Genomic DNA, 27,787 nt, shown 5'->3' on the forward strand with positions numbered 1-27,787 from the left:
TTTGAGAGTGTGTCTGGCCTGCAAACCCAGCTGGGAAAAGCTCTAACCTGGGAAGGGAAGAGTGCAGGAGAAGTGGGATGGGAGTTTTCCCTGAGGATGCCAGTCTGGAGAGGGTGGAAGAAGGAGAAGAGAATTTTAAGAAGGCCACAATGAGTAGACCGCTTGTCCTGTTCATCTGACAACCACAGGGGGGTCTCACCATCATCCAGGGCAGCAGACTTCAACTCCCAAAATGGTTTGGGTTGGAGGAGACCTTAAAACTCATCCCATTCCACCCCCTGCCATGGGCAGGGACACCTCCCCCTGTCCCAGGTTGCTCTAAGCCCTATCCAGCCTGGCCTGGGACACTCCCAGGAGCAACCACAGCTTTTTTGGGCAATAACTTGTCCAAGAGCAGCCCCATAACTGTGAGTGTTTACAAGAAAGGAAACAAACCTCAGAGCAGCATAAAGGCAGCAGTGTGAAGGACTGTGGTTGAATTTCAGCTTGAAAGAAAGTCCAAACCACAGTGCTGGAGCCAGGTATTAAACTCCCTGGAAAAATCTGTTTGCCTCCTCCTAGCACAGTGCCACCAGCTTTACTGCAAACACAGAGGGAGAATGACTTTTTATGGGTATAACAAAAGCCACCAGCCGTTTATTTTATTTATGGAGGGGATGGATAATGGACGGGTGGCTGTCTGAAGGAGATGAAGCCCTCCAGCTAAACACTGACACTCCAGCAAGGCTGCAAACAGCAGAGAAATGGCTCCAGAGGTGACAGAATTGTTACTTTTAAGGCTGTAAGATATATAAGAGAACAGGGCTGATCTGCACTTCAGAACAATTGTACCTGAGCAGCGAGCTAAATAAAACTGGTGATTTCACACCTGTGTCTGCAGCACCTTCCACTGAGCTTAAATTAATGAGGGCTGGTGCCTCTTAAAGGCTCTTGCAAGCCCAGAGGATCCAGATCCCCATTTTAGGGACAGGAGTGGGAAGAGGGGCACACTGGGCTGTCCAGGGATTCTGGTGGTGATCCTGTCAGTGATGTTTGTCCTTCAGCAAAGCAAACTTTCCCAGAATCACAGAACAGCCTGAATGGGAAGGGACCTACAAGGAGCATCAAAGTCCAGTTTTGTGGTTGCTGGGGAGGCAAGCAGGGAGAGGGACATCTTTTCTGGACCTGTGTGCTGATCTGGGTGCTTCTCTCATGTCCCACAAGTTGCAGATATCAACTTTTGCTTTTTGGGTTTTTTTTTTTTTCTACTTTTTAAATATTTTTCCTCTTTTGGAACCAGCCTGCCCAGGACTTTGAAACCAACAAATCTCTTCCAGGCCTGGACCTCGTGCCCCTGGATGGATCTGTGCCTATTTCTGATATATTCAGCACTATCTGCTCCTGACTTTTATAAACAAAAACAAAAATTTAAACATTAACCCCTGCCCATGACACCACCACAACCATTTGCTACTCCTTTCTCACACCAGAAATTTCTTTGTGTTTCTTAATTTACCACCAAGTTTTTTTTCCTTATTTTATTTTTCTTTTTTTTTCTTTCTTTTTTTTTTTTTTATTCCTGTTTCCTCGAGTTTTTCCCCCTCAGGGCAGGGGAACATTTACGATGTGGAATTACCGAGGCTGTTCCTGCTCTGGTGATTCAGTGTCAGGCTGGGAGTGAGGGAACCAGAGCCTGTTACCCGGATCCCTCAGCTTTTCCCACCTCCACGCGGCTCTGCAGCAAATCAAAGTGCAACAAAACAGCTTTGCATCATTTCTTCAAGGAGTCCTGGGCCCTGCACGTTATCTCCAGGGCAGGGTATGTGCTCTAATAAAAGATGGCTTTATTGCCAGCTGCAACAAAGCCAAGGATTCAGGCACATATTGCCTTGTGGGTTCATTGTAAACTCCCTTTTATGACCCTTCCAGTTTATTGCTAATAGAGATTTACAGTGGGAAGAAGGGGCTGTGTGTGTAATTAATGCTGTTATTAGCCTGGGTGGGTTCCACGCAATGAACGTTTGGTGTTTGCCCTTCCTTACCAGCCCTGCAAATGGTGTGGGGACAGGCTGTAGGGCTGGTCTTACTGGTGTTACTGGTGCTACTGGTGTTACTGGTGCCTTGCTGGACCAAAGTCCTCCACTGAAGGAGTCCACCTCAGCCATCACGAGACACCACCTCAGCTTTTCTCACTGATGGAAAACCGTTCCCGTTCCAGCTGATTTTCACTCCCAAACAATTCTCTTTTTTCTCACATGGAGGGGGAAATGGAAGGAGGAGAATTCTTTCCAATAGTTTCAGGTATTCCTGGGCAGAAGTCACCAAGCTCCCCATGGTCCCTTTTTGATGGGGCTTGTTTTAATCACTCAAGGGACAAGAACATCAGACACAGTGGTGGGATCGTGCCAAAAATACCCCACACCTGCTGTGTGCTGAGCTGAGGCCATTCACCAAATGCTGTTGTTGCTCCCTGCCCATCTCCAGCTTCTGGAAATCTTTGAGCCAAACTCCAGTGCTGTCACCACTGGAGACACTGGAAGTGGCTCTGTTAATATCAACCTGGTTTCTATCACTCGCTGCTCCACTGGAACCAAACCTCGAACGAAGCAAATTTCATGTGGTTGCAGCTTTTTGCAGTAAATGTCTCCTGTCACTGTGCCTGGCAATTAAAAAGCCAAGAACCAGGGTGAGAACAGCCCTGCTAATGGTTTGCAGTCAGCTCCTTCCAGCTCCAGTTGCCTTTGCAAAGCCAAAATTGTATCAGTCTCCAGAAGCCACGGCAGAAGTTAAACATTAAGTGGATGGAGGTGCTGGAAACTTCCGTAGTTTCTGACTGATCAGAGGTCAAGGCTAAAGTCATTGAGAGCGTCCTTCATCTCAGGGAGCTGCCATGAACGTGGCCAAGTCCAGAGAGACACCAGCACCATGAACCCTACCCCACCTGAGTGCTCCTCTGGGCAGGCCCCTCTCATCCTCACAGAAACAGGGAAAATGTTGTTAGGGATGTTCACAAACACTCACAAACACAGGAGGAATTTAGGGGATTGCCTGTCAGGCCAGGTGGGAGGGAATATCCAGCTCATGATGCTGAAGGGCCACCCTGGGCTTTAAAAACCTCCTCCAGGCACCCAGGCAGCACCAGTGATCTCAGTCCTGAGCATGAGTCCAGTGTTTTGTAATTATTTGCTCAAATTTCCACTGCAAGAATTTCCTGCAAAAGGATAAAAAATATGAACATTAAGAGGTGACAAAATTTGGGGGGGAATTCATTGGGAATTGGGTACTAAGCTGCCTTTGGGGGTCTGAGCAAGGGCAGGGATCTGCTGAGGGGCCTCACCCAGTGAGGTTTGTGGTGGAGCTCACGGTGTTTTTAGAGAAGGAGCTAAAAGATACCAGGCTCCTTCTCACCAATTCTATTAATATTCAAGCTAATTAACTTCCCTGAGAGCTGGAGGAAATTGAATCTCAAGAAGAACTTAAGCTCTGCTTTAGATTTTAAGCCGTTTGGATCTTTTGATTCAAAGCTTGTGCTTTTATTATTATTGTTTTTAAATCTCCTTTCATTTTATTATTTTTCCCTGCAAACACCTGGCTCATTTTAGGGGTGATAGAACAGTAATGAATGATTCTTATTAATTGGCCATCAGCAGCCAGAGAGCAGCAGGCTCCCAGCTGAACAGAGCGCATTTATGGAGGAATTTGAGACAGGTTTGGGGGTGCCAGCAATGTGGGGGGCTCTTGGCTGGGCACTGAGATTGGGGTCAGCCCAAATAGGCGAGGTAAGGGAGCCTTTGGGAGGTTAAATGAAAAGCTGAAAAAAAGAGGAAGCTTTTACAAGCCAGAGCTTAAAGACGTGCCCTCCCTCTCTGCCCGTTTATTAAGTAATAATGAAACACTTTTGTCAAAGCTTAGGCACCAAATTTCTGACACCAGATGAGCTCTAAAGCTAATCAGGGGCTGGAAAAATGGGAATATAATTAAGGCTGCTGACAGCCCTGTGTCATTAACCTCCCAGCTCTCAGGTGCCACACTGAACCACAGCTGCAGCAGATTCTGTATTACGGGCAGTTGGGTTCAGCTGTGGAAATGAATTTGGCTTTTAATGGCCCTGTGATGGCTCTGGGGTTGTAGCAGAGGGGAGGGAGTGATGGTCTGAGCTGGGTCCAGCTCTTCTCCCCATCCTGTTCCTCAGTGGTAAATAAGCCAGGCCCTTCTCATCCAGAGAAAATGAGGTTTTTCTGGGTAAAGGTTCAGGCTGGGGCAGTTCTGCTCTGTCCTTGTAATTAATTATTATCATTATTAGCAGCGTGGGTGTCTGCTTTGCCCTAGCAAAGGGATTCCTGCCTGTGTCCTGCTGTGGATCTGATTCTCTGCAGGAACCCTGCAGGGCTGATACCCAAACCACCTCCCTGCTCTGTGACTCAGCTCCCCACCATGTGAGGAGTTGATAATCTTGGGATCTTTGGGAGGAGATTTAGAGTTTGTCAATACAACCATGTCCATTCCTCTTAAAATTATGTCCCTGTGACAGGGTTTTGAATTGCTCCCTTGAATCCATTTAGAGCACAGCTCTGCCATGGGCAGCACTGGTGATGCAGCATGTCTTTGCTTAGAATTTGGTTGTTTTTTTGGGATTATGTAAGTTTTCCTTTTTATTTTTTTTCCCCCCTACCAGGATTTTACCGCTCTGAAGGTTAAAAAGAGGGAAGCAGCTGTTCCCACGCCTCAGCAGCACAAACACCTCGAGCCTCCAAACGCTCCTGAGAGGAATCAGTGGGACAGCAGCGAGGGAGCGCTTGGGCTGCTGCCAAAACAGCGAGCCTCGAACGGAGCCGCCTCTTATCCGGGCGATCTCGGAGCGCTGCAGCCGTTTCGCAAGGCGTGTGTCACAGACAGGTACCCTGGGACACGGAAAGGGGAAAAGCATTTGCCTGGGCAGGAAAGCGGCTGCGTCACTGCCACGAATAGCGCCCGGCATCCCGTGACCCAAAAATGAGATAACGCTGGCAGTGCCGGCTGAGCAGCCCGGGGACAGCAGCAGAGAGCGCTGCCTCTGGGGTAGCGATGTGCTCCCGTGCTGCTTTGATTTTTTTAAAAGATTTTCTAAGCTTTCTTATGTTTACGTTCTCATAACAAACTTTGTCGTGCACTTTCTGTAGATAACTTACTGTTTTGCATCTTTTATAGAAGAAAAAAAATTTGATGGGTTGTTGGTTTGTCCAGTGTCATTGCAGAGGTGGCACTTTCACCCTCCAGTCCGCTGTCACTTTTGGAAATCTATAAATGTTTGCGTGTATATACCTAGCAAAAACTAACAGTAAGGTTACTAACAGTAAGTCTTTTGTCCTTGGGTGTGTGTGGCAGCCATCTTGACATCTTCAGTGTCATGCTTTTTATAAGCTACAAGAGCATAAAATTTGGTGGGTGATTGGTTGATGATTTATGATCATGGTTTGTATTTTTGTTTGGGGTTTTTTGGGGGGGGGGGTTTAGTTCTGGGATTAATTTTATGTTTGTTTGGGAGTGGTTATGGAGTGATGATGACAGTTGGTTATTGTTTTTGATATTAGGAAATACAGAGGAAGGTTAATTGAAAGTGTATTGATGACAAATGGTTTGGATAATGTAGGAATATATGGTTTAATTATTTGATAAAAAATAAAAAATGTCAAGATAAAAAAATGAATGCGTAAAATGGAATTTAAATATTAAATGTTAGAGTTAGGAAACAAACTTCACCTTTTTCTTCACCTTGAAAACATCAGTGTCTGCACTCGTGTTGTTTCGAGTCCTATAGTGACACTCCAGCACGGAGCTCAGCTCTCCCTCCATGTGAAAAGCACCTATTGGAGCTGAAGAGGAGAATAATCCCAGAGCTGCTGGAGCTGGATTTGCTGTTCATTCATTCATTCTCTCGTGCTCTGCTGGCCCCGTGGTGGCATCAGCCATCCCACACTCTCTGAGTGCGTCTCACGCTTTCCCCACAGCCTTCTCGGGTAACACTTGGAGCCTTGGACAACAGCAAAACCAGTCAATTACGTTTGCACCCTGCCTGCCTTGAGAGCCCCGGAGTGTGCCTGGTGTGAGCACAGCCAGGGGAATGCAGGAGCTCATGATAAATTCCAAACAAAAGCACCATTATCCATATGGGACCTCGTGAGTGCTTCACGTACTCCAGCAATTCCAAGCACTCCGTGTATGGTTCTTACTCGGTTTTAACTCGATTTCTTTGAGATGCAAATCAGAGGGATTATATTCAGAGGCTGCATCAGAAAGTCTTTAATCCAAATGGGCTATAAGATTTATTTAGAAGAGCCAAATGTCTTGTCTGGGACAGAAGCAACTGAACTGAATTGAAACAGATGGACATAAAGGAAATTAAGCAACTCTAATGGTCTTATCCAGAGTTTGAAAGTATTTGGTTTTCCTAAAGCTCGAGCTCCTGGAAGCACGTGATGAGATGGGAAGCTCAGGTTTCACTTTAAAACAGGCTTTGCAGTTCACTGAGAAAAACAATAACCATGTTTTTATTCCTCCTGTGGACAGAATGAGGGCTGCCTTCCAAATCCTGACTCCTTGGGCTTATGTCATCAGAGGAAAAGATACTGAATGGGAGTTTTGGAGTCCTCATTTTTACAGCAATGTCATCATTTCAGCAGCCCGGATTCGGGATTTTGGGAAACCTGATGCTGGCAATAGGGATGCCAGGTAGTTTGTTTACTAAAATAGAGAAAACCTCTCACTTGGGTCTGCTGAGGGTTTGTCCCTTGAAAATTCTGCTGTTTCTGGTGGTGATTTTTAGGTCTCACCTAAGGCTGGGGTTTAACCAGGACACCAGCACTGCCAAGGTCACCTCCAGCCGTGCTGGATGCAGCAAACCCAGCGTGCACATCTTGGATGCTGATAAACCACTGGGCTGGAAACCTGGAGAGCTCAGGCTGTCCCCCAGGATCAGGTGTGCCTCCACCTCTGCTGAGGTCAGGAGATTTTTCAGCTGGCAGAAAAAGCCTTCCTTGGAATGTTTGGCCCTGGACAGTCTGCACAGACAGCAGAGCAGATATGAGGATGCTCCCTGCCATCCCACCAGGGCTTTCTGGTGGTAAAGATGGTTTCTTTTGGGGAGAGAAAAGTTGAGGTTTGAGTTGCTTCTACCACCTGCAGCTTTTGGGTGCTAAATAATTACAAGGCTGAATTCTTTAGGCTTCCTGAGGCTCTTGGCCACTACCCAGTGGTCAAGGGGATCTCACAGACAGTCTCAACCAGGGAAATGCCTTTGCAGCTGAAGCTCCTGATAAAAACTGGGAGAAGTCTTTCTACTTTCAACTCAAAGCCATCCCCTGCTTGGCTCTCCCAGGGAAGCATCCAAAGCAGGGACATTTCATGTGCTTGTGCATTTGCCATCCTTCACCCCACTGCATTTGCAAGTGGATTAAATAAAAGGTGAGAGAATTGGGGACAAGGGGAGGGAGGGAGTGTGAGAAGGAGCTCATCCATTACCATGCTGTGCACAATGCAGGAGGTCTTGGCCTCCTGGTTTGAGTGCTTATTCCCCATAAAATACATCTGAGAGAAATCAATACAAGAGGCATGCCAGAACTTAAATCAAAGCACAAGGAAGCAGCACTTGGTGGATGGAATGACCTTGCAGGGAGCTGTCAAAACTGAAGCCCCAGCCCTGTTGAGCACGGAACCTGCCAGGAAAAAACCCTGGAGTGAGGACTTGAGGCTGGCATGTGCTGCCTTGGCATGGCTTTCACTCTGATCTCTGCAGTGGAAAGCACACGGGTGAGAGAGGCTGGCTGTGAGCTGGATCAGTGGCAGGAGGGCAGAGTGCCAGGAAGCTCCTGGGGCAGCTGGGAGAGCTGATGTGCTCTGTGCTGCCCCTTTGGGCTCCTCAAGTACCTCAGAGATAACGAGGCAGGGCTGGAAGCCAGCTTGGAGATACAGAAAATGCTCCCCACACCCTTGGCCGTGCGTGCCCTCAGCCCCTGGGGTCCCAGAGCAGGTGCCCAGCCCCACCAGCTCCGTGTCCTGCCCAGCTCAGCAGAGCATGGAGGCTGTGTCAGCATCCAGGACCCCTCCTGCCCCGTGGCTGCCTCCTGTTGGGCTCAGCCACCTCCCCAGGCAGGTGCCTGACCTTGGTGGCAGGTCACAGCGCCGTGCCACAGACACCATAAATCTGCAGAGGTTTGCTGCAGCCAGGCTCCACCTCTGCAGACTGCAGGGCACATGTTCCCATGCTGGGAAATCTGACCCCTCGGTAGCCTGAGAGACAGGAGAAGCCTGGCTTTGGTGTTTTGAATAAGTGGCTTTTTATCTGAAATCCCTTTGGGAGCATGAGCTCAGTAACCAATGAAATTATATCTGTTGTTTCAAGCAGTGAAGAAAACTTGGCTTGATGTTTATTGAGATTTATGGCTTCCCTTGAGCTTAATTGTCTTTGGGAGCCCTGGATCTTTTTAACGGTTCAGCTAAGTGGTACTAAGAAGGATGGTAATGGTTTGAGCAGTCTGCCCCCTTAGCATATCTCTTTCTCTCACACAATTTGCTGATATTTGGGAAATATAGCTGATACCCTCCCCTCCTGAGGTCACAGCTCTTCACTGGTGTGAAACTCCAAGAGGCTAAGCCAGGTGTGAAAAGCTCCCAGTGAGTGTTTGCTCGCTGAGGTGCTGACTTCCATCAGCAGGGCTGTGCTTCAGGGAACAGGGGAGGAGGAGAACAGGTCTGTGCCCCCACTGGGGAGGGTCACCTTGTCCCCCTGCTTTGTCACCCCTTCCTGGATGCTGGGATTTGTCTTCCTTCATCTTCCTGTTCTCAGACTGGATGGTTTGGTGTGGGTGCTTCTCTGGTCCTCAGCCACGGTGGCTTCTCCATTCCCTCTGCTGGGGGCTCTGGGCTGACTCCAGTTTAAGCTGCTCCTACTTAAGCCTAGCTCAGCATTTATTTCCTGAGCATCCAGGAGCTCATCCACAGGTGACCAGTGGGGTTGGGTGTTGGGATCAACCTATGGAATTGCCATAAGCAGAATGCCCTCCGTTCTACTCCTTGCACTGGTTTGAACTGGGAAGGGACCATCTGGGCTGCAGGGAAGGATTCTCCTGCCCAGTGCTCACCCCACAGAGACACAGCTCAGTGATTGCTCCCTCAGGGGAGCACCCTCAGCTCTGCAGGGCTCTGCTGAGGAGCTTGTCATTTGGAGGGGGACATCACCCTTCACACGTACTCATTCCTCACCTCTGGAGCTTTCCCATCCCTTATCAGGGTGACCCTGATGGTTTGTTATCTCTCCCCAGCCACCCACCAGAGCCTGGCAGCGTGGGCAGTGACCTTCACCCATTTCCTCACCTCGCTGAGATGCTGTGGTCACTCGTGGCGGTGCTGTCCGGCCGAGGTAATTACACCAGCTCGTTATGGTTCAGCAGGCACCTTCATTAATGAACCTCAGGTTTCAGAGGTGCCTAAGTCAGCCATTGGAAACCACATCTGGCTGGAGCTCTGCAGCGTGTCTAAGCTTTCAGCTCATCTCCCCCCTGCCTAAGTGGTTTAGGAGGGGCAGTGAACAAAGTCTGTTTTGTTGGGGTTTGCGTGCTTTAAGGCAAAGAAAGCAAACGCAGGCTGGCTGGGCTAATCTCCTCTGTGCAGAGCTGGGGGCTGACAGCTCCTTCCTGGGTCATGCCAGTGGGATTTTTATCTCTGCTGTGGCTCAAACAAGGAGTGTGGGGATGCTCTCCCTCCCCTGTGTGTGGTGCTGGCTCGTGGCACTCATCAAGGTGTTGTTACTCTCTTGTGGCACCTCTAAATTAAATGGAGTTTAAATGATCATGCTGGATGTGGGGATATCTTGGACTGTGTTCTCTATCCTAATAACTTTTAGAGCCATGAGTTTCTTGCTCTTTTAGGACAAAGCCCCTAAAGGAGTTCCACTCTGAGGGAGCAGAAGAGCCATGAGTGAGCCTCACCCTGGTGACATTACCAATGTGGCCCTTGCAGAGATTAAGGATTTAGGCCATGTATTGCTCTGCCCACACATCTTTAAAGCTTGGCTCAGCACTTGGGATGGGCTCTCCAGGGTTTGGCTATGGGGTTTGGAGCTCCTTCTGTGCACCTGGGTGACCAAACCACCTCCAGCCCGTGACACCTCTCAGGGCTGGATCATTTTCCATAGGCCAGGCCTGGTGTGTGGGAGGATGAAGTGCCACAGAGGAGGGAAAAGATGGGGCTGAGCTCCACGGGGGTGTGAGGAGAGGAGATGGGGTAAGGAGATGAGTAGGGGGATCAAAGGGAGTGGGGAGACCAATCTCCAACCTGGCACACCCATCAATAAAACATCCCCTCAAACAACCACGTCCTGCCAGAGCTGGAGACAAGTGAGCAGGGCATGGAGTGAGCAGGGACCACCTGTGCATTTCCCAGGTGCTGAGGGTGTTTTCCCACCCTGAGGATTTGAGGAGGAGGTGGCAGCTCTGGCTGGGGGTTGCTGGTGGATTGCCCATGGGGTTTGTGAAAGCCCTGAACAAAGACCACACACGGGAGGCTCGGGAGAGCCATGTGTCTCAGACCTTGAGGGTACGAGGCAAAAATGCCTCTGTGCCTGACTCACCCGCTGTGTGCTAACACTGACTCATAATTACTGATTTCGATTCAGACAAAAGATTTATCTGCACTGGAACATATGGAAAATGCTAATGTAACCTCCTAGTGGAAAGAGGAGGCTGGGCTGCTGCCTGGCCCTTTGTAAGGCTTGGCCAGTGCCTAATGGGCTGGGACCAGCTTCCCCACCCCAATTTATGTGTGGCTGGGATGAGTCCCCAAAGCTGGAGAGAGTCTGATCACCCTCATCCCTGCCCACTCTGGAGGGATTTGTGCTTGCAAAAGGTGAATTTTGCAGCAAGGACCATTTTTCTGTGTCCCAGCTCAGTTTCCCCTCAGCTCTGGGGATATCCTGCAGTGCCAGGAGCTGAGTCTGGCCCTTTTTCCTGCAGGAAGGAAGGCAGCTGTGGGGATGAAGATGTCTGGCAGGCAGCAGCACATTGGCAGTGTGTTTGCACGGTACCTGCACCCCAGCACAATGCAGGCAGCACAGCGGGCCCGTCACGGCCAGCACGCTCCTAAAGCCTCTCACAGAGAGCCACTCTGGGGTTTTGGTTGTTAATTGCTGCCCTGAGATGTGCAGGATGTCTCTGTTTCAGCCCATGCGGCTGAAGAACGAGTCTGGACTCTTCACTTTTCGCTCTTGAGGTTGTTTATTAATTCTTATCTATAAAATTTTCTTTCTGCCCAGCCGAGGTCTGCTCAGCAGGGCAGCCACAGGCACTCTGACCACCCCTGAGGTGGTGTTGTCCTTTTATACTACAAACTACATAGAACATATTTACACTTAATTCCCAATACCCATCACCTGTGTTAGACAGTGCACTTCTACTCTAAACCAATCCCAAAGTGCCAACAGCACTGCAGAAAATGGAGAACAAGAAGAAGAAAGGCTGGACACGCCCAAGTTCCTCCATCTTGTCCCCATAACCCCCACACCAAAAATCCTAAAATCTACATTTTGACCCTGTGATAATTTCATTATTATACTATTCAAACTTCTGTGACTTTCAGGTCCTCATACAAAGCCGGTAACTTGCTCCAAGGGTCAAAATCAAGTCCCCAGGTGCTCTGGGCTGTGTGCCAGGGTCTCCAAGACCCCAGTGGGATCCTCGGCAATTCCGGATACCCAGCGGGATGCACTGAGTTCCAACAAGCCACGAGCAGCCACAACCCCCAGGAGAGGGCTGGATTAAGCCCAGAACAGAGCCAGGGCTTTGTCCCAGGGCTGTGAGCCCCCAGTGTGGTGGCAGAGCCCACAAACCCCCCAGCTGCTGCCTGCTGTGGTCCCAGCAGGGCAGGGCTGGCTGCCCAGGGCTGTGCCACCTCCTGCCCTGCCTGTGCCACCTTTCCCTCCCTGCTGCTCAGCTCTGCTGGATGCTAAGTGGAAATTTCCCCCTGTGCCAAGTGTTAAATACTTATCAAGCTAATGCAGCGTCTTTGGAGGTGTGTACAAGAGACAACATGTTACCCTAATTAACGAGCAGCTGGGCTTGGCACCCGGCTCTGCTGCAGCTGCTCCCGGCGCCTTTCCCAGGCTCTGCCTCCTCCACACCATGGCAGGGGCACAACCTGCAGCGGGGTCAGCGCCCCACAGGCTCCTCTCTCACTTTGGAGAGCAGGGTTTGGTTCCCAGCCCGAGGTCTGGGGGCTGTTTCTGGGCTGGGTTAGGTGCCCTGGGTCAGTGGGTCTGTTTGTAGCAGCTTAGATGGGGGATGAGGAGTTTTGGGGTGTGCTGATTTGGAGAATTTCAGGGGAACCTGCTGCTGGAGGGAGATCAGGTTTGAGGGCTGGTTTGTCCCTCCCTGGTGGTGTGGCAGCAGCAGCAGCTCCCTTGGTTGGCTCTGCTGGGGGAATTGTGCTTGGGCAGAGGTGGCCAAGTGTCACTGGGGTCGGTGTGACAGCTCCAGGGAATGGGACACAGCTGGGGGGGTCAGTTCTGGAAAGAGAGAGGGGCTGGCATGGGTTTGCAGAGCCAGCCTTGGGGACAAGGCTGCAGAGCAGGCGTGGGGTGGTGGGAACCATTTGCAGAGTTTCTCATCTGCACCTTCCCAGGGCCCAGCCCCTTTTACCTGGACCACTATGGATCAGTTCACTCCTCCCTCTCCCCAGTCAGCCCCAAGCAGAGCTGCTGCACAAACCCTCCCCATCCTTTTACATTGCCTTGAGCTCCCTCACTCTCCAACCCCAGAGAAGTCATCTCAGCAGTAGATGTTTGTATCATGACCTACATTGCTATTGGGTTTTAAATATAATTTTTTTTTTCCCTGTGCCATATACCAGCTTCCCACATGCAAATTGCTCTGAGTGAACCATTTATCTGGAAAATAAAGGTTATGTTCTCAAAAGGCATTTAGTTCCCTTTCTGAATGATTGAGCGAGTTTTCTGCTGAGAAAACAAAGGTCTTTAGCACAGTCCAAGCCAATGACAGGGAAAAAGGTTCAGGTAAAACCCCTCCATTTATTTAACAGCTCCCCGTTCCTCATTCATATTTACAAGATAAAAGGGGCTCCATCAACCCATTAAAGTTAAAATATGTGTCCTGTCTTCAAGGAAAGCAAATCCCATCTGGCATCCCTGGAGGAATATAACCTTAACTTCAGCTTAATGCCACATTAGGGTATCTTACAGATTCTGCCTGAGATTTACCTGCCTTAAAGGGAGATTTATTTCTGGAGCAAACAGGCTCATGTGACAAATCTCCTTCCATGAGCAACTTTGCAGAGAAGGTGAATTTTTGACTCGCTGGTTCCCTGCACTCTGCCCAGTGGTGAAAGGGTTGGTGACACTGAGGGATCTCTGCTCCTTGATGGGGGATCCATTGCAAGGCTCCATCCCCTGTCTTGGGAGCTGTGGGATGGGTGAGCACCTGGGTGGCTCCAGGTGCCTGCACTTGTCTGGAAAATCAGAGTTTTCTGCAGCCCCATGCCAATGCTGAACCTCATGTTGGATATACCCAGGTGACTTCCTCACAGATATTAACCAAAAGTGGCTTGGGATGGAAATCATGGCCTGCTCTGATCTTTCAAAGGGTTTTCAAGGCTGTGGGGTCATGGGGATCAGAGAGCTGTACTGCTTATCCGAGTGGAAATTATTCAGAGTTACCTGGAGGCACACTTTGGTAGCCATCAGTTCATTATTATTGCTAGTTTTACTGATATTCATAAAAATTATGGAGGCTTTTCTAAATGCCAAATGGATCAGAAATCCTTTTAAGTGTATAATATTCTTTTTAAAAGCCATGGGTTTAAAATAAGAGGAGTCTGTGTGGGGTTTCCCCTTTACCTACACCTTGGATTGCAGTTGTAACCATTCCTCCAGAATTTGCTTCTCAACAAGCACAAAATTGTGAGGGGTACCCTGATAAAAGGGTGGATTTTGAACAGATGCTGCTCCTGGGTGGGGGTTTGGGGCCAGGGGATGTCCCCTGTCCCCAGCCTCAGATCCTCAGGTGTTGATGCACTCACTGCTCAGCCTGAGAATGTGAGGACAAGTCAGCTGCACTTGGGTGCAACCTATCTCCTCTCTACTCAACTGGCCTGCCTGACTGGTTTTTTTTATGATTATTTTTTTATTCTGTCTCCAGTTAGGCAATACAGTTGCCTGTTAGAAATATTGCCCTGGGCTGCCAGCTCAGCCGAGGAGAAAAGCGGGTGTGTGTTACCCAGGGAGGATGGGCATCATCACCCCCTCACCCTCCCTGGGGTGGGCAACCCTCTCCTTCCCCTCCCCAACCCTCTGCCATTCAACAGGAGCATCCTTTTGAGGGAATTTTCTTAATTTTCTTTCATTTTTCTGACCCCTCCCTCTGCAGCTCTCCCACACCCTCACTGCAGGTTGTTTGACCAGAGTGGGTGAATTTAAGCCCAGCCCGTAGTTTGGGATCATTAACCATCAAGGTGCCCCTGGGAAGAAGCAAAAAGTATTTGGGAAAATTTGCTAACAGACTCTAATGACTTAATAATCCCTGTTGGAGAGAGCCTGGCAGGTTATGTGAATGTCAGGTTTCCTTGCTCTGCCCAGAGCTGGCTCCTGGTTATGTAATGGGGGGGGTGTGAACCCCAGCAAGGGGGAAAAAGGGAAGACAAAGGAAAGCGTGGACCCATTTCCATGCTGGGATGGAGAGGGAGCACAGGGATAGGTGTCAGCCAGGAGCCTCATCAGCCTGGGCACAGCTGGGCTTGAGGGGTCAGAGCAGCTCCCACACTCAGCTGCAGGGATGGATCAGGGTCCAGCCAGCATTCCTGGATGTGCCAGGTCCAGCAAAAGCACCTGAGACCCCAGGGGACACGAGGGGGTGATGCTGGTCACCCCTGCTGTGCTGTGCTGGGGAGGAAGGGAGGACACAGGGCAGACACACATCCCTGAGAGGGCTCTGACACAGCACCAGCCCTGATCTCTCTGCCAGTGAGGGCTCTGGATGCTGCCCCAGCTGGCCAGGCTGTCATTGCTGATGGAGCTCCTGATCTGGGGACACAGGACACACAGCTGGCCAGGCTGTCATTGCTGATGGAGTTCCTGATCTGGGGACACAGGACACACAGCTGGCCAGGCTGTCATTGCTGATGGAGCTCCTGATTTGGGGACACAGGACACACAGCTGGCCAGGCTGTCATTGCTGATGGAGCTCCTGATTTGGGGACACAGGACACACAGCTGGCCAGGCTGTCATTGCTGATGGAGCTCCTGATTTGGGGACACAGGACACACAGCTGCTCAGGAATCTGCTCAGTGGTCCTAGAGGTGGTGACTGGAGGTAGCTCTGAGCATCCATCTCAGCTTGCAGCAAGAATTGGACAGGGAAGGTGGCCCCTAAAAGCTTTGCCTCCTCTCAGCCAAGGCTGGCTGGAGTGGGAATGCTGTCCCATTTTGGGGGGGTCTCTCAGGAATGCCTCCATTTCCCTGGCTGAGCCTGGCTAAGGTCTGAGCGAGGCTCACGGTTTGCGGCGTCTTTCCTTGAACAAGAAGCAAATCCAGAGCTGCTGAGCTGTGCCATGGTTTAAAACACTCTTGGCACTACCTGGCACACCCATGGCAGCGGGATGGCCTGTCCTGGAAGTGACATCCTGCTGGGAAGCTGAAGCAAAGCAGGGAGGAGCTGCATCCTCACCCCGCAGCCGAGACGGGGCGCGGGGGCATCACCGCCTCCTTGCCCGTGGAAGCAAACCCTGCCGGGGCTCCCGCTGCTCAAGCTGCGGCTTGCCTGCCATCGATACTGTTCAAACAAGCCCGATGGCAGACGTAGCTCGGGGCCAAGTCGCGGGGCAGGCGGCGGGGAGCAGCCGGCCCGGCCCGGCTCCAGCCGGGGCTGCGGGAGGGCCGGGCGGACGCGTGGGTGCCGCCGGCATCGTGCGCCAGCCGGGCCCTGCCAGCCGGGCTCCGCCAGCCCGCGGCTTTTCCTCCGCACCTGCGGCCACTTTGAAGCCCGGCCTCGGCCCCGAGATGCCGGAGATGCGGGAGAGAACGTGGGAGAGCCGTGCAGCCGCTCCCCAGCCCGTGCTTGTGTCGCGCATCCCGCGGGAGATGCTCCTCCTCGCAAAGGGGCATCCCGGGATCTGAACTTCATTTCCAGGCTGCATGTGCTACTCTCTTCCTCCCTCCTGCTTTTTTGTTGTCGAATTCCCCATAAGAAATGTGGGGAGGATGCAGAGAGGGGGGGTTCCTGCAAGGCACCCATGCAGAGCACCCGGTTTTCCTGCTGGGAAGTCACTGTGGCTGTGAGGGAGAATGAAGGCAGCTCCACACGCTCCTCCAGGAAAAAAAAAATAAAAAAAAGGCAGACAGAAAAAAAAAAAGAAAAAAGGAAAAGGCTTCTGAAGCTTAGAGCTGGATATTTATACACTTGACATAAAGGATATTTCTGCATTGAAGTAATAAGCGTGACTCAGTAAACCAATGGGGAAAGGGTGTTCCCTTTGCAGCAAAACCTCAAAAGATCAAAGAACTCCATGAACAGTTTAACATTTCGAATGTTAAAGGAATTGGGTTCCCCTCCCTCTCCCCTTCACCCCTCCTTCAAGTTTTGAGAAATAAATGGTTTGATCTTAGCTGGGAAGGGAATGTCTCAGCAGCTGTGGGGATGTGGTGCTGGCTGGGCTGGAGCACCAAGGTCATGGCATGTGTGTCCAGGGCCTGGCTCCCTGCTCGGGGACATCCAGCCCTGCCTGGGACAGGGACAGGCCTTGGGGCTTCCCATTCCACAGCTGAGCTCATGCTGGTTTATGGAAACTGCCTTTTCCCAGATTTCACTGTGTTCTTCCCTTGGCGAAGCAAACCCTGCTATTTTTCTGGCTCTGTCCAGCAGTGGGGAGACCTTAGGGCTGTTCCTGTCCTCTGGCAGCAGCCAGCAGCAGGAACTGGTGCTCCAGTGGGAATTGCACGGTGAATATTCCCCAGGGAGGGATCCAGCCTGGTCAGTGGCTCTCAGACACACGTGCTTCCCTGGGATCGATAGGCTGGAGTAATATATTGTGCCGAGATAACAAATCACTCAGCTTATTGGGTCTTAATTAAGGCTCTTTTATCTCCCTGACAGCCCCACACCTGGGCTATGGCCCCGGCAATCCGTGGTGGCCGTGGGGACGCCGCGCCGGAGCCGGGGGATTGATGAGGCTCTGCTGGGTGGAATTACCTCATTGTGCTCGTGCCACTTGGGGCCATCCATCTCCTCCTGGCTCCCCCTTTCCCCAGCCCACAGCCACAGCAGCGGGCACTGCCCTCCTTGCCAGAGCCTGGTGGGTGGCACACGGCCAGGGGACGTCCCCAGAGGTGCAGGAGCTGGGGGAACTGGGCAGTTTGGACTGTGCTGGTGGGTTGTGGATGCAGTTGTTGTGCCCTGACAGCAGAAATGAAGACCTCCATCACCATAATGCATTGTCAGGCTGCGAGCTCAGCCTCCCCCCGAGATGAATGAATGCAATATCTCCGCCTGCCAGGGGGAAGGAAGGAGGAAGAGAAGGGAAGCAGGCTCTGGGCTCCAGGCAGAGCTGCTGCTCTGTGAGGCTGGAGAGGAAAAGGCATTTTTATTGTGGGGGTGTCTGATCCCCGTGGAGCCCAGGACAGACACGCTCACACTGAACTGAGGGCTGCAACGCTGCTGGGATGAGTTCATCTGCCACTGCTGCAATCTTGCACCCATGTTGCTGCCAGCTGGGGCAGCAGGGCGGTTTATTGTGACAGGTCAACCCCAATTTCAGCTCATGTAACCCAAGGATGGAGGGGAACCATCCAGACCTGGGAGGCCCACGCCGCTGGAAGCGCGTGCTCACAGCCACAGGAGTCTGAGGCACGGCTGCATTCAGTCATTGGAAAGTAGGACAGACTTCACTCTGAAGTCTGACTGCTGCTGCACTGACTTGGAGTGAAATAATGAGGGCTGAGAGTTGCAGGAGACTCACAGCTGAGCAGCCAGCTCCTGCAGGACCCTCTCTTTCTGCAGCATCACCCTTAGGTGGATTCTTAAATCCTCTTCCACCTTGGACTCGTCCTTCCTGGCAGGCACAGGGCAGCAGGAGGCATCTCTGCTGTTCACCATGGCACTGGGGCAGGCTGGCAAAGGCATTTCCAACACCAAAACTAGCTGGAGATGACACAGATATTCCCAATATTCAGGTCATACTGTGGTCATAGGTTGATTTTGTGACCATGGGAAAAATTGCTTCGTATTTCTCCCTTTCCCAGCATATGATGTGCCACTGGAACAGGGAAGTGCTCACAGCACAGCTCAGTGAGCACCCAGGTGATGCTTTTGGTCATATGGATCAGTCCTGGAGTTGGACTTGATGATCCTTTTGGATCCTTTCCAACCTGAGATGCTCTGTGAAACAGCAGTGCCCATATCCAGCCTCTCCTAATAATTTGTGACACTTCCAAGAGCTGTTGCAAGGTGCAGAGTGGGAACTGTGCTCTGACAGGGCAGACATCACATGTTTGCAAATAGTCACTTAAAGCAAGAAAAGAAGGTTCTGAGCTGAAGGACAAGGAGCCAATAATTCATCTGAGTGCTAAGCAAAGTCCAAAGGACTCACATTACACCAAATCCAACCGAAGGGCAACACCTTTCTCCTGTTCCTGAGTTTTCATGGCTATTTACAGGTTTTTGGATGAGCATGAGAAAATTGATCTAGGAATGGCCAAATCCCAAAAGCTGTGGGTAAAACCTTCCCTTGCAGACAGGTTCAGTGATGTTGTTAAAGCCATTCACAATGGGGTTCCCCATGACAGAAGGTTGCTCCTGATCTCTGGCATCAGCAAGGACAGAATTCCTCAGCAAGGACAGAATTCCCATCCCATTCCGCTGTGGGATGTTGGAGTCTGGGCTCTGCTCAACTTTTGGCTTCCTTTTCCCCACAGCATGAACCAGAGCTGCTCTTGGGGGTGGTGGGGTGTGGTGGGCAGGGCTCAGGAGGGGATCAGAGCAGCCCCACCAGCTCAAACAGCAGGATGAGCCACTCATGCCCAAAGTGATGCCAGGATTAGCCACTCGTGCCCAAAGTGATGCCAGGAATAGCCACTCATGCCCAAAGTGATGCCAGGAATAGCCACTCATGCCCAAAGTGATGGCAGGAATAGCCACTCATGCCCAAAGTGATGCCAGGATTAGCCACTCATGCCCAAAGTGATGCCAGGATTAGCCACTCGTGCCCAAAGTGATGCCAGGATTAGCCACTCATGCCCAATGTGATGCCACTGGGCCCAGGAAGAAACCCCTCACACCATGGCACAGGTATCTCTTATCTCTGCACACATCTCCCAGCCTTGTATCACTGATAACTGAGCAACACCTGCAGCTGTCACATCAGCCACATGGCCACGGTGTCATTTTTTGTCCTCTCCCTCTCCTTCCCACCAAACTCCCTGGCTCTCCCCAAGCACGGGATGCTGCCAGAGAACCCCAGCCCTGCTTTTCCTCTTGGCTGGGGCTGTTGCTCTGAGTTTTCCCTAACCCTGGAAGGTGAGGCCAGCCCTGTTCAGAGCCCGTCTGCATGGCTGATCTACGATGCCCCTGTAATCTCCAGTGACATAAATTTCGCTCCTGTTTGTCTCCCCGTGTCACATCCTTCTTGTGCCGTGTCTGTTATTGTGTCAGGCCTTGCCTGGTGTTTCAGCATTTCCCCCTTGTTTGTCTTCTTCACCTGAGGAACTCCATTATGGGATGTAACAGCTTTAATAGCTTGTAAATGGGAGACTGGAGATTTTATGCTTCAGGGAGTACCAGCCATGGCAGCTACTACTCAGGAGTGGCCTTTGCCAGTGTTTAGTACATAAATTGGTATTTTCATCCAACTTTCCTTCAAAAAAAAAAGGGGAAAATAGCTTGTTTAAAGTTGTCAATCCTTATCAGAGGTGAGGTGTGTCCCTGCTGGGATTTGGAGGTGGAAACTGGGACAGACTGGTTTGACATGGAGCAGATGGTGGCTCCTCTCCACATCCAGCAGCAGTGCTGGGCTTGTCCCTGTCACCTGCACTGATCAGCCTTGAACCAGGGCTCAAAATGTCCAGCTTTGCCACTCTCTTCCCAAAATCCTGCCCTGTGCCTGGTGGGGCTGAAGCCTTGGCTTCTGGAAGTGGCTGTTTGACTTTCCCTCATCAGCACAGAGCAGCGTGTGCTGCAACCAGGATCTAATTAAGCTGGCTAATCTGAAGGAGGTACTACATCTCCATGGAAAACTGCTTCAGTTTGGCTTCTCTGAATAATAAACAAAGCACTTGGGCAGATGATAGGGTATTTAAGTGTTTACTCTTCAGAGCATTAAGTGCTAAATTTGTTTTTAGCTCCCCTATGAAAAGCCCTTGCCGAGTAAAAGCACACAAGGGTCTCAGTCATCCCTCGCAGTTTTCCTCCACTCCTGCTGTGTCCAGGGGAGAGCCTGGCTGTGCAGCAGCCAGCAGCACCAACCTTTAGGATCCCAGGTTTAATCTGCTGGCAAGGAGCAGGGGATAAAGCAGAGCCAAGCCCCAGATCCATCCGTGGGGATGCTGTGAGCAGAGCCAGCCCAGGCAGGGGGGCTGTCTTCAGTAACTCCAAACTGCCATGGCCATCCTCTTCTTTTTTTAATCCATTCCATCCATCACTTAGTGTAATAAATTCCCTAAATGGAAAAGATAGAGACAAAAACCTCTGAGTGAGCCAGAGCACAGAGCTCATTTCTCCTGCTTCCTCCTCCTTACTGTGACATGGCTCTTTTGGCAGCTGAGGCTTGGGATGAGGGACCTGGGTAGGATCCGGCCAGGAGAACATAGAAAGGGAAGGAAAAAGGCCACTGGGATGGCTTTGTGCAGCCTCAGGAGTGGAGAGGTTGTTCCAGCCCACGTGGGGCTGTGATGGGCTGTGCTGGTCACATCTGGCCACTGCTGGCCAAAGACCACGGCAGGGAGGCCTTGGGGGCTGAACTCGCTATAGAAAGGGAGCACAAAACCAACAAAACAACTTTCCATTTCTAAAGCTTGAAGGGGTTTGCACCCTGCCATGCCAGGACAAAGGGAGAATTAGCAGCCAGCAAAGAGAAAAACAACACAAAGCCACATCAGAGTGTCAAGAAGCCAAAAAGCCTTTTTCCTCCTTTTTCCTCCCTTTTCCTCCTTTTTCCTCCCTTTTCCTCCTTTCTCCTCCTTTTTCCTCCCTTTTCCTCCTTTTTCCTCCTTTTTCCTCCCTTTTCCTCCTTTCTCCTCCTTTTTCCTCCCTTTTCCTCCTTTTTCCTCCTTTCTCCTCCTTTTTCCTCCTTTTTCCATGCCCGGCTCTGGCTTTAACGCCTCTTGTTGTGGATGCGGAGCCGATGCAGTTTGGCTCTGCAGCACTTTGCATTCATCTCCCTGTGCCTGGGCTCAGCTCTCCCCGCTGCTGCTTCAGCTGTGAATTTTTAAACCAATTTTGACACATCAAAACCGATGCAGGATGACTCAGAAGTTTTCAGACAGAACTTTCTCCTTTGCAGCAGGGGAAGGAGGGGGCGCATGCATATTTAGCAGCAACCGCCTCCTTTAAATCAACCTTTTTTTCTTTTTCTTTCTCTTTCTTTTTCTTTTTTTTTTTTTCCAGAGGAATATTATGGTTCAGGCAAATTTGGGATGTGTCTGAACATGCTTCCCGTCCACATCATGGATTCAATTACAACGCAACACTTTGCAGATTTCTGTTAAATTTTAACTCGTTTCACATGGGTTGGGTGAACTTTGCCTGACATTTGGAAGCAGGCAACTTGTGTCATCAGGTTACACTCACACTTATCTCTGCAAACATATCCTTGTACCCAGCCCAGCACCAGCACAGCCGTGGATGGCATTAATTGGACCTGAAATGTGCTTTCCTGGGGCGTTTGGCTGCTGCCTGCTCAGGGAGGGCAGGTGTCACCTTGTCCCTGCACTGCTGACCATGTGCTTGGACTTGTGTGTGGGATGCACAGGGGCTGGCCATGGACAGAAATTGTGGGAATGTGGTCGTGCTGGGAGGTTTTGGTGAAGGGCAGAGCTGGAGCCATTAGAAGGGGAAGGCTTTGAGATGATCTTGTTGCCTGCCAGCCTCCAAATTGTGAGGATGCACCAAGGGGGTGCAGCTGGTTGCCCCAAAACCTGGGCAATCCCATAGCTCCATGGCAAAGCAGTGGAGAGGGGCCTCTCTCCTGTCCCCAAATCCAGGCAGGGGCAGCATGGCTGGATCACTCCAGCAGGATCAACCTGGCCATTCCCTGCTCTTCTGCGTTGCACGGAGCCATGAAATCCCAGTGCTGAGCATCTCCTTTGAGCAGGAGGTCTTTGAGATGGCTGAAAACCCAGGTCTGATCAAAGCCTGGCTGCTCTCCTGGTGCCAGGCCTCCTCAGGGGGAAGAGGGAAATATTAAAACCCCAAGATCAGTCAGTGGCTGGTTCTTACTTCAGCTGCACCGAGTGACCGGCGCTGCTGATCAAAGGCCTCGCCACTGTTGTTTTAAAGGTGACATTAACATTTAAGGAGCTTTTGAAAGCCCTGGCTTGCAATAAAAGGCCAGACACTCAGTCACAGAGCAACTCAAACGCAAGTTTAATGATAATGAAACAGCCTTTTGTTCTTAAGCTCAAAGAAGAACCACAAACCTATTTATAGTGTTTATAATAAGGGCTGTGAAGCCTTTTGCACACAATCCAGCACACCCATACCTGCGAGTTACCCAGGGATCCTGGGAGGGAGCAGGGAGATTTCTGCTTCTCCTTGGCTTCCAGGCACAGCTGCCACGCTTCCTTCCAGGCAGTGATGCCAGGCTCTGGCCAGCAGTGCTGGGAAGGTTCCTCTGCCTGGCTGTGGCCTCTGCCAAGCCCTGATGCCAGCCTGGCATCCAGGAGCGTGTCCTCAGCCCAGGTGGCATGGCATGGCACGGTGCAGTTGGCACAGCATGGCTTGGCATGGCTCCTCATGGCATATTTTGGCACAGCCCTGCTGCTCATCCCATTCATGACTTGTTCCCACCTGGAGCCCCCTGCACAGCTGTGTTTTGGTGTCCCCATTGGCACATCAGGCACCAAAGCTGTGTTCCACACCATTCTTCCCTCTCTGCAGCCCCATCCTACTGCCTGTCCCCACCCAAACTCCTCCTGGATGCTCCCTGGTGCAGAGCAGAGCCAGGTGGCTGTGCCTGCTGATCCTCTCTGCTCCTGGAGCCAGATCTCCAGAGAACCAGGCACATTTGGCAGCGTGGTGCAGGCAGCCACGGGGTGCTGGGGGCTCAGTGCTCACAGCCACCAGCCTTCTGCTGCCACCTGGGTTATAAATAGCCTGGAAATGGGATCTGAGCAGATAGGAGCCACGGCTGGGTAAGAAAATCCTCCTCTCCCTGCGCTGGGTCTGTTTTGTCTCTCACTGTGAAACTCTTTGCTTTATGGCTCCCAGCCCTGCAGCAGCTCCAGTGCTTCACCTTGGAGCTCCAATAAGGGCAGTGGTTGGTACCTTCCCTGCCCCATGCCATTGGAAATATCCAGCCAGTTCCCTCACCCTGCAAGGTCCTGGAGAGCCTCTGCTCCACTGTACAGACATGTTTTTATGGCAGTGTGCTACATCAAAGATCTTTTTTTACGCCTCCTCACCCTCCTAGATGTGGTAAATAGTGCTGGGTCCTGATCACATGCATTCCCTGAGCAGGGAAAGAGCTGGGGAGCCAAGCAGGAGCAGGAGAGGGAGGTTTGTTCACCTGGCTCCTCAAGAGCTCTGGCAGGTCAGAGGTTCCAGCAGAAGGAGGAGTGCAGGATCAATATCCTGCCATGCCCACAGCGTTGTCCCAGGGGGAATTCCCTCTCCAGCCTCTTGCAGTGGTGACCCAGGATTATTATTTCTGTTTTCCAGAGGGTTGAGGAGGCACTGCACTCTGAGATCTTGCTCTACACTCTGTCTCCTGCACCTGGTTGAGAGCTCCCAGAGCTGGGATGCTCCCAGATTTTGGATGCTCTCAGAACTGGGATGCTCTCAGCATGGTGGTCATTGTCTCAGGGCCCAAGCTGGGAGCCAGGATCTCCCCTTTGCTTTCTGAGGGCATGGATAGGCAAATAAATTAGCAATGGGAATGTGAGGGGGTGGGGGAGGCAGCAAGGGAGAGCTGGAGAGCTGGAAGTGACCCAGACCCAGGGAACAGATGCAACTCATAACGTTAACGAGGGGCTTTCCCCTCCCCAAAGGCACTGCACTCTTGAGAACAGGGGGTTTTCTATCCCATGGCAACACCAAGCAGGGAAAAAATGGGCCTGGCTTTTATTTCATTTTTTTTTTTTTTGTCCTTTACAGGAATCGCAGGCAAACAAAAGCCCTGAACAGATTTATCATTTTTCTTTCTCCCCCACCCCCTCCTTTTCTTTCCTTTTATATTTTTTTAAAATAGGGTTAGAACAAGATGGATGGTTCCCCAGGCCCAGCGAATGAGCAGATCGAGGCAACCCTGTCGTCTCTGGCATCCCATTAAGCCAAGCTCTGCCAGGAGGCCACGTAGGACTTATTAAATTCCCCCCAGCCCAGACCCCAAACCCCATCCCCAGCACGGGGCTGCCCCAGCTCAGCCACCTGAGTCCCACCTCACCTCCCACCTCCAGCAGCTCTCCTGCATCCCCCCCCAGAGCATCCCCAGCCCCTCATCAGCCCGGGAAGCAGCTCCATCCATTCTTGTCAGCCGAGGCTGATTTGTCACTGCTGGGGTGACAAGTGCTTGTATGGCTCTGTCAGCCCCTCTGCAGCCTGGCCTGGGCCCCCTGCAGCAAAGCCAAGGCTCCCCCCAGGGAAGGGGCTGGGGGCAGTGGAGGGGGGCACGGCCAGCCCCGACCTACCCCTGACCCAGGGGCTGCTGGGGCTGGAGAAACGCAGCCATGGAGGGGCAGCACAAAGGGGAAAAAGGGGGGGAATAGGAAAAATAAGGGGGTAGAGAGGTAATCTGAGCCCTGCTGGGGGTGCACAGGTGGGCAGGAAGGGAGGATGCTCCTCATCCTCACCAGCACGGATATTTCCACTTTAATACTTAACAAGGCTTTAAACCCCTGACCCAGGGCCTGCTGGGGCTGGAGAAATGCAGACATGGAGGGGCAACACAAAGGGGAAAAAGGGGGGGGAAAAGGAAAAATAAGGGGGTAGAGAGATAATCTGAGCCCTGCTGGGGTGCACAGGGCAGGCTGAGGTGGGCAGGCAGGGAGGATGCTCCTCATCCTCACCAGCACGGATATTTCCACTTTAATACTTAACAAGGCTTTAAAACCCTTCTGCAGCCGGAGTTTGTTCTCGGCGATAAATTTTGAATAGCTTATAAATTATGGACAGCACACGGTGTGTGTGTGTGTCTGGGAGCAAGGGCTGGCCCCAGATTGCTGCTCCGTGGTGTAAAGCTGTGCTGGCATCCCCAGGAAGTGGATCTGGGATAGGACATGACTGGGATCAGCTCACATCCCAAAGCTCGGCCACGTCTGCCTCACACCTCCCAGAAATCATCCTCCAGCAGGCAGGAACCACAGGGCAGAGCTCCAGGGCAGCAGAGCAGTGCCCAGCACCTCTGTCCCCACCTTTGTGGGTGTATATGGCCAGGGATACATGGGTATATATGGCCAGGGATATATGGGTGTACATAGCCAGGGATATATGGATATATGGATATATGTGTGTATATAGCCAGAGATACATGGATATATGGATATATATAGCCAAGGATATATGGGTATATATAGCCAGGGATATATGGGTGTATATAGCCAGGGATATACGGATATTTGGGTATATTTAGCCAGGGATCTATGGATCTATGGATATATATAGCCAGGGATATATGGATATATGGATAGATATAGCCAGGGATATATGGATATATGGGTATATGGGTATATATAGCCAGGGATCTGTGGATCTATGGATATATATAGCCAATGTTATATGGATATATGGGTGTATGGATATATATATAGCCAGGGGTCTATGGATATATTTAGCCAGGGTTATATGGATATAAGGATATATTTAGCCAGGGTTATATGGATATATGGATACATGGATATATGGGTGTATATAGCCCGGGATATATGGATATATAGATATATTTATCTAGGGATATATGGATATATGGATATATTTAGCCAGGGTTATATGGATATATGGGTGTATATAGCTAGGGATATATGGATATATTTAGCCAGGGTTATATGGGTATATGGATACATGGATATATGGGTGTATATAGCCAGGGATATATGGATATATATAGCTAGGGATATATGGATATATGGATATATTTAGCCACCAGCACACTCACAGGGTGGAGGGGTCAGGTTGCCCAGCTCCTGTTGGCAGCAATCCCCCAAACAGCCCAGCTCCAAACCAAACATGGCCTTGCCACAAGACCCACAAACTCCAGCTAAAATCCCTGCAAACTACCAGCCCTGGATCCCACAGAACCCCCTCAGCTCTGGGGCTGGAGGGGATCCACCCTGGACAAAAAAATCCTGCCTGGGAGAGGTGATTTCATTCCTAGCAACCCTGAAAGCCAAAGGGGGCTGTGCATTGGGCCTTTCCCATTTTTTCCCTGGCACAGTAATTAGGTTACAGCATGGCTCCAGCTGTATTCCAAAGCTCTGATGTCCAATAAATGTGTACAACGTTCATATATGTGCCTGCAGTATATAAAGGCTGGAGGAAAAGGGCCAGTTTTCACTACATTAATTCATAAAGCAGGTCAGGCTGGTCTGGCCCTTTACCTCACTTGTTATTTCTATTTATTAGTAATATTGATGTTTCAACCAGGGAGCAGGACCCTATCGAGCCAGCTTTAATATCAGAAAAGATTTAGCAGGAGAGCTCTCTGGAATGAAGGAACAACCCCAGCGCTGAGCTCCTGCATCGTGCAGCTCACAAACACTGTTATTGTTATTTCTGATAATGTTTTCTTTTGCATTTTGCTTCTGTGGCAGACCCAGGATCTCTGATTACCCTTGGACATGTCAAAGTCCAGCTGCACCCTCATCAGGTTATTAAAAAGCCCAGTCAGGACGGAAAACTGATGAGGTTTGAATGTTGTGGAGCCACGGTGATAATGGGGCAGGGACTCACTGGTGTGATGAGGTGATGTGAGCTCTGTAATTACCTGGGCAGGGTCTGGAAGGGCTGCTGGTGTGGGCAGCAGGACAGGGACAAGGACAGGGACATGACAGCCCCTTGTCCACACAGACCTGGACAATTTCTCCCCATTTTTCTCCTCAGCCTTTGATGGTTTTTGCCACGTCCCTGCTGATGCTGCAGCAGCCGATGGAGAAACCTGACCCCCAACAAAATTCTGGGTAAAACTGAGCTGTGGCTGCAGAACCAGGCATTATTTGGGAACTGCCTGCTCCAGCCTGGAGCAGCAGGACTGAGCTTGCCTGGCACCAAAGGCAGCACATCTGGCAGCACATCTGGGATCCTGCCCAGGGCAGCGCTCTGGGATGGCACCCGTGGGATGGGTGCCCCTGGGACTGGCACCCACCTGAGCCTTGCTTCCCACACAGGGAAGGTGTTCAGGCTCAATTAGGGAATGACCACACACTCAGAAGACCAAAAATAAGTTTTTAAGCCCAGCCCACTGGAGAGGGATACAAAGGCCAGAGCCACATCTAACCCAGCTTCAAACTCAGTGCCTGCTGAGATGCTGAGCGAGAGCCAGCCTTGAGGGAGCCAAGATACACTCACTTAACCAGGGTTCATCTGGCAAAAAACCCTGGAACCATTGATCCTTGACAAAAAGCAGACATGGG

At 51.0% G+C, this 27,787-nt stretch overlaps 1 long non-coding RNA gene across 1 annotated transcript; it reads left to right on the top strand.

The window, feature by feature from the left end:
- The first annotated feature begins 4,482 nt into the window (after window positions 1–4,482).
- Window positions 4,483–9,802, top strand: LOC139603366 (uncharacterized). Its single transcript, XR_011683661.1, has 2 exons — window positions 4,483–7,419; window positions 9,276–9,802. It is a non-coding gene; the product is annotated as an uncharacterized lncRNA (long non-coding RNA).
- Window positions 9,803–27,787: the final 17,985 nt, after the last annotated feature.

The sequence above is a fragment of the Agelaius tricolor genome, unplaced genomic scaffold, assembly GCF_023055355.1.
Source record: "Agelaius tricolor isolate 1412-34295 unplaced genomic scaffold, bAgeTri1.0.p SCAF_38, whole genome shotgun sequence".
In the NCBI taxonomy this organism is placed as follows: domain Eukaryota; kingdom Metazoa; phylum Chordata; class Aves; order Passeriformes; family Icteridae; genus Agelaius; species Agelaius tricolor.